This window comes from Hippichthys cyanospilos, chromosome 16 (genome assembly GCF_059441005.1).
Source record: "Hippichthys cyanospilos isolate Australia breed blue-spotted pipefish chromosome 16, RoL_Hcya_1.0, whole genome shotgun sequence".
Lineage (NCBI taxonomy): Eukaryota > Metazoa > Chordata > Actinopteri > Syngnathiformes > Syngnathidae > Hippichthys > Hippichthys cyanospilos.
This window is the reverse complement of record NC_142384.1, coordinates 1789592-1801146: the sequence shown is the minus strand read 5'-3', so window position 1 is coordinate 1801146 and position 11555 is coordinate 1789592.

Here is an 11555-nt window from a genome sequence, read left to right as displayed (position 1 = left end):
TTAAGGATTTTTTAAATGCATATTGACCATAATTTACCAATATATTGATCAATAGCTCTGCTGTTGGTTGAGTTAGGGACTCCAAAATCACCACAGACAACAGTGACACCCCACGCCTTATGCTACATTCTTAGGTTTTCAAATAAATCCCTCTGCAAAATTTTAAGGATTTTTTTATGATTACTGATCAATATTTACCAATATATTGATCAATAGCTCTGAGTTTGGTTGGGTTAAAGACTCCAAAGTCACCCCACACATCAGTGACACCCCTCCCCTTATGCTACATCCTCTGGTTTTCAAAAAAATCCCTCTGCCTAATTTTAAGGATGTTTTTTATGATTATTGATCAATAATTACCCATATATTGATCAATAGCTCTGCTGTTGGTTGGGTTAGGGACTCCAAAATCACCACACACATCAGTGGCATCCTTACCCTTAGGCTACATCCTCTGGTTTTCAAATAAAGCCCTCTGCCTAATTTTAAGGAATTTTTTATAGTTATTGATCAATAATTACCCATATATTGATCAATAGCTCTGCTGTTGATTGGGTTAGGGACTCCAAACTCACCAAACACATTAGTGACATTCCTACCCTTATGCTACAACCTCTGGTTTTCAAATAAATCCCTCTGCCTAATTTTAAGGATTTTTTTATGATTATTGATCAATAATGACCCATATATTGATCAATAGCTCTGCTGTTGGTTGGGTTAGGGACTCCAAAATCACCACACACATCAGTGGCATCCTTACCCTTAGGCTACATCCTCTGGTTTTCAAATAAAGCCCTCTGCCTAATTTTAAGGAATTTTTTATAGTTATTGATCAATAATTACCCATATATTGATCAATAGCTCTGCTGTTGATTGGGTTAGGGACTCCAAACCCACCAAACACATTAGTGACATCCCTACCCTTATGCTACAACCTCTGGTTTTCAAATAAATCCCTCTGCCTAATTTTAAGGATTTTTTTAATGATTATTGATCAATATTTACCCATATATTGATCAATAGCTCTGCTGTTGATTGGGTTAGGGACTCCAAACTCACCAAACACATTAGGTTCATCCCTACCCTGATGCTACATCCTCTGGTTTTCAAATAAATCCCTCTGCCTAATTTTAAGGATTGTTTTATGATTATTGGTCAATATTTACCCATATATTGATCAATAGCTCTGCTGTTGATTGGGTTAGGGACTCCAAACTCACCAAACACATTAGGGACATCCCTACCCTTATGCTACATCCTCTGGTTTTCAAATAAATCCCTCTGCCTAATTTTAAGGATTTTTTTTGTTTATTGATCAATATTTATCAATATATTGATCAATAGCTCTGCTGTTGGTTGGGTTAGAGACTCCAAAATCACGGCACACAACAGTGGCTTACCTCCCCTTAGGCTACATTCTCTGGATTTCAAATAATACCCTCTGCCTAATTTTAAGGATTTTTTTTATGACTATTGATCAATATTTACACATATATTGATCAATAGCTCTGAGTTTGGTTGGGTTAGGGATTCCAAAATCACCACACACATCGATGACATCCCTCTCCTTATGCTACATCCTCTGGTTTTCAAATATATCCCTCTGCCTAATTTTAAGGATTTTTTTATGATTATTGATCAATAATTACCCATATATTGATCAATAGCTCTGCTGTTGGTTGGGTTAGGGACTACAAAATCACCACACACATCAGTGGCATCCCTCCCATGAGGCTACATTTCCTGGTTTTGAAATAAGTCCCTCTGCCTAATTTTAAGGAATATTTGATCATTATTGATCAATATTTACCCATATATTGATCAATAGCTCTGCTGTTGGTTGGGTTAGGGACTCCAAAGTCACCCCACACATCAGTGACATCCATCCCCTTATGCTACATCCTCTGGTTTACAAATAAATCCCTCTGCCTAATTTTAAGGATTTTTTTATGATTATTGATCAATAATTACCCATATATTGATCAATAGCTCTGCTGTTGATTGGGTTAGGGATTCCAAAATCACCAAACACATTAGTGGCATCCTCACCCTTAGGCTACAATTTCTGGTTTTCAAAAAAAATCCCTCTGCCTAATTTTAAGGAATTTTTTATGGTTATTGATCAATATTTACCCATATATTGATCAATAGCTCTGCTGTTGGTTGGGTTAGGGACTCCAAAGTCACCCCACACATCAGCGACATCCCTCCCCTTATGCTACATCCTCTGGTTTACAAAAAAATCCCTCTGCCTAATTTTAAGGATTTTTTTATGATTCTTGATCAATAATTACCCATATATTGATCAATAGCTCTGCTGTTGGTTGGGTTAGAGATTCCAAAAACACCACACAACTCGGTGACAACCTTCCCCTTATGCTACATTCTCTGGTTTTCAAATAAATCTCTTTTCCAAGTTTTAAGGATTTTTTTTATGGTTATTGATCAATATTTATCCATATATTGATCAATAGCTCTGTTGTTGATTGGGTTAGGGACTCCAAACTCACCTAACACATTAGTGACATCACTCCTCTTATGCTACATCCTCTGGTTTTCAAATAAATCCCTTTGCCTAATTTTAAGGAATATTTTATCATTATTGATCAATATTTACCCATATATTGATCAATAGCTCTGCTGTTGGTTGGGTTAGGGACTCCAAAGTCACCCCACACATCAGTGACATCCATCCCCTTATGCTACATCCTCTGGTTTACAAATAAATCCCTCTGCCTAATTTTAAGGATTTTTTTATGATTATTGATCAATAATTACCCATATATTGATCAATAGCTCTGCTGTTGATTGGGTTAGGGATTCCAAAATCACCAAACACATTAGTGGCATCCTCACCCTTAGGCTACAATTTCTGGTTTTCAAAAAAAATCCCTCTGCCTAATTTTAAGGAATTTTTTATGGTTATTGATCAATATTTACCCATATATTGATCAATAGCTCTGCTGTTGGTTGGGTTAGGGACTCCAAAGTCACCCCACACATCAGCGACATCCCTCCCCTTATGCTACATCCTCTGGTTTACAAAAAAATCCCTCTGCCTAATTTTAAGGATTTTTTTATGATTCTTGATCAATAATTACCCATATATTGATCAATAGCTCTGCTGTTGGTTGGGTTAGAGATTCCAAAAACACCACACAACTCGGTGACAACCTTCCCCTTATGCTACATTCTCTGGTTTTCAAATAAATCTCTTTTCCAAGTTTTAAGGATTTTTTTTATGGTTATTGATCAATATTTATCCATATATTGATCAATAGCTCTGTTGTTGATTGGGTTAGGGACTCCAAACTCACCTAACACATTAGTGACATCACTCCTCTTATGCTACATCCTCTGGTTTTCAAATAAATCCCTTTGCCTAATTTTAAGGAATATTTTATCATTATTGATCAATATTTACCCATATATTGATCAATAGCTCTGCTGTTGGTTGGGTTAGGGACTCCAAAATCACAAAACACATTAGTGACATCCCTACCCTTATGCTACAAGCTCTGGTTTTCAAATAAATCCCTCTGCCTAATTTTAAGGATTTTAAGGATGGGTAAATATTGATCAATAATCATAAATAAAACTCTTAAAATTAGGCAGAGGGATTTTTTTGAAAACCAAAGAATGTAGCATAAGGGGAGGGGTGTCACTGATGTGTGTGATGATTTTGGGGTCCCTTACCCCACCAAACTCAGAGCTATTGATCAATATATTAGTAAATATTGATCAATAATAGTAAATAATTCCTTAAAATTAGACAAAGAGATTAATCTTAAAACCGGGGAATGTAGCATAAAGGGGTGGGATACCACCGATGTGTTTGGTGATTTTGGAGTCCCTAACCCAACCAACAGCAAAGCTATTGATCAGTATATGAGTAAATATTGCTCAATATTAATAAAAAAAAAAATCCTTAAAAATAGGCAGAGGGATTTATTTGAAAACTAAAGAATGTAGCATGAAGGGAGGAATGTCATTGATGTTTTTGGGGAATTTGGAGTCTCTAACTCAACTAACAGCAAAGTTATTGATCAATATATTGATACATATTGATCAATAATCATAAAAAAATCCTTAAAATAAGGCAGAGGGATTTATTTGAAAACCAGAGGTTGTAGCATAAGGGTAGGGATGTCCCTAATGTGTTTGGTGATTTTGGAGTCCCTAACCCACTCAACAGCAGAGCTATTGATCAATATATGGGTAAATATTGATCCATAATCATAAAAAAATCCTTAAAATTAGGCAGAGGGACTAATTTCAAAACCAGGAAATGTAGCCTAATGGGAGGGATGCCACTGATGTGTGTGGTGATTTTGTAGTCCCTAACCCAACCAACAGCCGAGCTATTGATCAATATATGTGTAAATATTGATTAATAATAATAAAATATTCTTTAAAAATAGGCAGAGGGAATTATTTGAAAACCAGAGAATGTAGCATAAGGCTAGGGATGCCACTGATGTGTGTGTTGATTTTGGAGTCTCTAACCTGACCAACAGCAGAGCTATTGATCAATATATGGGTAAATATTAATCAATAATATAAAAAAAATCCTTAAAATCTGGCAAAGAGATTTATTTGAAAACCAGAGAATGTAGCCTAATGGGAGAGATGCCACTGATGTGTGTGGTGATTTTGGAGTCCCTAACCAAACCAAACTCAGAGCTATTGATCAATATATTGGTAAATATTGATCAGTAATCATAAAAAAATCCTTAAAATTTGGCAGAGGTTTTTTTTTTTAAACCAGCGAATGTAGCATAGGGGGAGGGATGTCACTAATGTGTTTGGTGAGTTTGGAGTCCCTAACCCAATCAACAGCAGAGCTATTGATCAATATATGGGTAAATATTGATCATTAATCATAAAAAATATCTTAAAATTAGGCAGAGGGATATATATGAAAACCAGAGGATGTAGCATAAGGAGAGGGATGTCATCGATGTGTGTGGTGATTTTGGGGTCCTTAACTCAACCAAACTCAGAGCTACTGATCAATATATTTGTAAATATTGATCAATAATAGTAAAAAAAAATCTTAAAATTAGGCAAAGAGATTAATCTGAAAACCAGGGAATGTAGCATAAGGGATGGGATACCACCGATGTGTTTGGTGATTTTGGAGTCCCTAACCCAACCAACAGCAGAGCTATTGATCAATATATGGGTAATTATTGATCAATAATCATAAAAAAAATCCTTAAAATTAGGCAGAGGGATATATTTGAAAACCAGAGAATGTAGCATAAGGAGAGAGATGTCATTGATGTGTGGGGTGACTTTGGAGTCCCTAACCCAACCAACAGCAGAGCTATTGATCAATATATGGGTAAATATTGACCAATAATGATAAAATATTCCTTAAAATTAGGCAGAGGGTCTATTTTCAAAACCAGGAAATGTAGCCTAATAGGAGGGATGCCACTGATGTGTGTGGTGATTTTGTAGTCCCTAGCCCAACCAACAGCAGAGCTATTGATCAATATATGGTTAATTATTGATCAATAATCATAAAAAAATCCTTAAAATTAGGCAGAGGGATTTATTTGAAAACAAGAGGATGTAGCATAAGGGGAGGGATGTCACTGATGTGTGGGGTGATTTTGGAGTCTTTAACGCAACCAAACTCAGAGCTATTGATCAATATATTGGTAAATATTGATCAGTAATCATAAAAAAAAATCCTTAAAATTTGGCAGAGGGATTTATTAGAAAACCAGCGAATGTAGCATAGGGGAAGGGGTGTCACTGATGTGTGTGGTGATTTTGGAGTCCCTAACCCAATTAACAGCCGAGCTATTGATCAATATATGGGTAAATATTGATCAATAATGACAAAATATTCCTTAAATTTAGGCAAAGGGAATTATTTGAAAACCAGAGAATGTAGCCTAAGGGTAAGGATGCCACTGATGTGTGTGGTGATTTTGGAGTCCCTAACCCAACCAACAGCAGAGCTATTGATCAATATATGGTTAAATATTGATCAATAATCATAAATAAAATCCTTAAAATTTGGCAGAGGGATTTATTAGAAAACCAGCAAATGTAGCATAGGGGGAGGGGTGTCACTGATGTGTGTGGTCATTTTGGAGTCCCTAACACAACCAACAGCAGAGCTATTGATCAATATATTGATACATATTGATCAATAAATTAAAAAAAATTCTTAAAAATAGGAAGAGGGCTTTATTTCAAAATCAGTAAATGTAGCCTAAGGGGAGGGATGCCACTGATGTGTGTGGTGATTTTGGAGTCCCTAACACAACCAACAGCAGAGCTATTGATCAATATATGGTTAAATATTGATCAATAATCATAAATAAAATCCTTAAAATTAGGCAGAGGGATTTATTTGAAAACCAGAGGATGTAGCATAAGGGGAGGGATGTCACTGATGTTTGGGGTGACTTTGGAGTCTTTAACCCTACCAAACTCAGAGCTATTGATCAATATATGTGTATATATTGATCAGTAATCATAAAAAAATCCTTAAAATTAGGCAGAGGGACTTATTTGAAAACCAGGCAATGTAGCGTAAGAAGAAAGATGTCACTGATGTGTGTGGTGATTTTGGAATCCCTAACCCAACCAACAGCAGAGCTATTGATCAATATATGGTTAAATATTGATCAATAATGATAAAATATTCCTTAAAATCAAGCAAAGGGATTTATTTGAAATCCAGAGGATGTAGCATAAGGGAAGGGATGTCACTGATGTGTTTGGTGATTTTGGAGTCCCTAAATCAATCAACAGCCGAGTTATTGATCAATTTATGGGTAAATATTGATCAATAATGATAAAATATTCCTTAAAATTAGGCAAAGAGATTTATTTAAAAACCAGAGAATGTAGCCTAAGGGTAGGGATGCCACTGATGTGTGTGGTCATTTTGGAGTCCCTAACCCAACCAACAGCAGAGCTATTGATCAATATATTGATACATATTGATCAATAAATTAAAAACAATTCTTAAAAATAGGAAGAGGGCTTTATTTCAAAATCAGTAAATGTAGCCTAAGGGGAGGGATGCCACTGATGTGTGTGGTGATTTTGGAGTCCCTAACACAACCAACAGCAGAGCTATTGATCAATATATGGTTAAATATTGAACAATAATCATAAATAAAATCCTTAAAATTGGGCAGAGGGATTTATTTGAAAACCAGAGGATGTAGCATAAGGGGAGGGATGTCACTGATTTGTGTGGTAATTTTGGAGTCTCTAACTCAACCGACAGCAGAGCTATTGATCAATATATTGGCAAATTATGGTCAATATGCATTTAAAAAAATTCTTAAAATTAGGCAAAGGAATTTATTAGAAAACCAGCAGTTGTTGGATAATTGGGAGTACTTCATTGATGGTGTAGTGATTTAGGAGTGTTTACCCCAACTCAAAAAGGGGAGCCACTGATTCATTTGAGGGTATAAATGATTAACAAGCATTTAAAATAAATCCCCCAAATTTATCAAAATAATTTATTTAAAAAACGAGTGTTGTAGTGTGATCATGAAAATGTCATGAATGTGCCCAGTGATTTTGGACTCCTTATATTAAACAGTATTGGAGCTATAGATGGATATTCAGTTTATTAATGATTTTTAAGTACAAACATTGTCCAAAATTAAACAAACGCTTTTTTTTATCCAAAAGCACTGTCTCAATATGATTATGTTAATGTCTTTGATGTGTTCGTTGAATTCATAATCACAAATTGTGGCGTTATTGTTTTTTCCCCCTCCTCATCTAGTATTTTGCAGACGGTCCCTTGCGCGCTCACCCAGCCTCTGCTGCTCATAGAGATCAATTGCGTCTTTTCACCGAAAGAAACGGTTTAAATATTTTACAAATGTCTTTTTTTGACATTGTAGCTGGTAGTCCGTGTTATGAAGGAGGTATAAAGGCGACTTTGGTGTTTCGACGACGTTTTGTCTGAGAGGTACTGATCGCGAAAGTCCGAATCTGCCAATATCTTGCCAACTTTACTTAAGTACATCGCAGGTGCGTTGTCAAATTCGTCACTCCACTATTTGAACATTCGGTTTGTTCGCAATAAAAACACACAGCAACTTTATCCAAGATGCTGTTGTGTTGTCATTTTTTTCTTAATTAAAGCCAATATATTTCCAGGTAGACGAGACTTTGTACTCAATTTAGTCTTTTAGCCATTTAAACTATCAGTGAAACACTGTGACAACACGTTGAGAATAAAAAGACAAGAAAACCTGAGAACAAATCGATCATTTTAATTTTCATCCATCCATTTTCTTAGTCGCTTTTCCTCATTAGGGTTGCAGGCTCGCTGGTGCTTAGCTTAATTTGGGGTGTCCAATACACCTACCATGCATATTTTTGAGGACGTGGGAAGAAACTGCATCATCGGTAGAAGACCCAGGCAAGCACGGGGGCAACATGCAAACTCCACACACGAAGGCCAGACCCAGAAGCGAACCAGGGAACTCAGATCTGTAAGGCAGACTTGCTAATGAGTCTTCCACCATGGCGCCTTAATTATAATTTATTTACCCGGTACTTTGTTATAACAAAATATTATGAAAATAAGGTATTTCAAAATGTATATGCTTTGTAATAGAAATACACATATTGTGACACTTAATTTTGCAATATAGAGGGTTCCCTCCAAAACTTGGACAACTGACTAAAAAAAAATGCTCACTAAGCTAAAACTAGAAAAATAATACCCTCCTGGCTTCACGTTTTTGTTTTTTTTTTTTTTGGGGGGGGGGCTATAGTGTATGGCAGAGAGACATGCTGTGATGGTTTCTTGCATGCAGTGGCGGTCCATGAGTTTCACTCCTACGCCTTCAGTGATGTCAGACTCAAATAAATACCCCTCATGCGCAAATGTACGAATTACTAGGCTACACAGGCTATTTTCCCGGAGCATTTAAACATCAATAAACCAGCAATAAAAATTTGTCATTATACATGATGCTGTCAAAACGTAAAAGAATTAATAATAATTTCAAAATAAATATCCACAAAATTTTATGAAGTCCAAATTACAAACCGCAGCTTATTTATTTTATTTTATCTATACTATTATTTCTATTACTATTATTCTTTACTTTACTATTAATTGAATATTAAAAAAAATAAAAATAACGCAAACATATTCAAAATGAAACAATAAAGAAAGAAAATGCTTGCACTCATCAAAACAAACGACGGTGACAATCAATCGACCTTTTCAATATGTCACGATTTTCCTTGATCTCTTCACGCTTTCTTTCTCTTTGCACTGAGATCTTCAATGTATGTATTAGGTTAACGTAACCTAGTCCATTTAATAAACAACAAACAGGAGGAAGACAACAAGGTTTTCTTTCTTGCAAGGAGAGTGGACAGGAACCTGACTTTCTCAGATCTCCTTTCGGTCTGGTTACAGATCCTTTCCACTCCCTATTTATTCATTTGGGACGGCCTTAGGTACAAAGGCCATTGCTGTCCTAAAGGATTTGGGGGATAGGCCTTCACATTAATGCAAACAATCAGTTTGTGATAGTGGGGGGTGTAGGTATGTTTCCATGCTGTGATCTTCTTTGTCAGGAACACAAAGACCGACCCCCATGCTTTGTAGGGGTGCAGGTGAGAGTCCATGCAACCCCCATGCTTTGTAAGGGGTGCAGGAGAGAGTCCATGCTGTTCTGCCCTTGGAGACGTGTTGGCTCCTCACATGCACTTCACCAACAGCTCCAGCAAAAAAAAAAAATCCATGCCTACAGCTCTCATATGTATGTTGCAAAAACAAATGTGGGATAACCTAGATACAGTTATTCTAACAGTATCCACACGGATGAACCCAAAAGTTTTTAAAAGTGCCATAGCGTGTGCGTCCAGCCATACTTTGGTCTCTTGATGCCTTGATTAAACAATTGAAGTTTGCAAATCCAGTGTATCTCCAAACACCAAATCGATCCTTTGCAAACAGAAGGCATTCTCAGCAGAACAATTTGCCAACAACACATTCTACACATACGTTGCTAATCGACTGACTAGAATCAGGAAGACCTCAGATCCTGCCCAGTGGTATAATATAGTCACTAATGATAATCCAGCAGACAAATCCACAAGACCTATTGCAGCCTCTACTCTGGTGCATAGCAACTGGTTTAGTGGTCCTTCTTTTTTGACACAACCCAACGCAGAGACATTTCTCCAGAACACCTTTATACTAATCGATCCTGACAAGACACAGAGAGCAGACCTGAAGTAAAGACTCTCGTTACAAAAACCTCAGTAACGCAGCTAGAGTCCTGTCGTTTCGAAAGGTTCTCCGATTGGATAAAATTATGCCGCACTGTTGCATCACTAAAACGTGTAGCAGCGTCGTTCAAGAAATCAAATGCAGAAAGTACAGGCTGGAAATGTTTTTGCAACTGCTGATGAACTATCAAAGGCAGCCAAGCTTATCATTCGCACTGTACAGAGTGAAACAATCAAAGAAGAACACAAATGCATAAAAGTGAGTCAGCCACTTCCAAAACAGAGTTGTCTCAAAAAATTTGATCCTGTTACTGATGAAGAGGGACTCCTCAGAATAGGAGGACATCTGGCACCGGCCAATCTAACTAAAAAAGAGAAACATACACTCATTATTACAAACCCTCACCACATAGCTATTCTTCTACTCAGATACAGTACTTTCATGAGAAGGTAGCGCATCAAGGACGACACTTCACAGAAGGTGCGCTCAGAGGAGCTGGATTTTGGATCATCAGCAGCAAACGGTTAGTTTCCTCTGTCATTCACAAATGTGTTCATTGTTGTAGGCTCAGAGGACAACTACAAATTTAAAAAATGGCAGAGTTACCCATCGATAGACTGTCTCCAATGCCACCATTCACTAGTGTAGGAATGGATGTTTTTGGCCCCCGGACAGTCACCACACGTCACACTAGAGGTGGAAGTGCAGACAGCAAAAGCTGGGCTGTACTTTTCACTTGCATGTCTACAAGAGCTGTGCACATTGAGCTCATCGAAACAATGTCAACATCCAGTTTCATCAATGCTCTGAGAAGGTTCCTCAGCAGTCACGGACCTGCTCAGATACTTCGCTCAGATCGAGGCACCTATTTTGTTGGCTTGTGCCATGAATTGGGAATCGATCACAAAAACTCAGAACAGTTACCTACAGGAAAAGGGATGTACGTGGTTGTTCATTTCTCCACACTCCTCACACATGGGTGGGTCATGGGAGAGACTCATTGGAGTTGGTAGACGCATCTTGGGTAGTATTCTGTTGAAAGCAACTCACATCCATCTCACACATGAAGTGCTGAGTACCTTCATGGCAGAAGTAATGGCTATAATGAATGCAAGACCTATTGTACCAGTGTCAATAGATCCGGACAAGCTGACCCTTCTTACTCCAGCAATGCTGCTTACACAAAAGACTAATGCAGTATCTGCATCAGCAAGAGACTTTGCACCACCAGACCTTTATTCCAAGCAGTGGAAACAAGTACAGTGTCTGGCAGACTCTTTTTGGAAACAATGGAGGAGTGAAT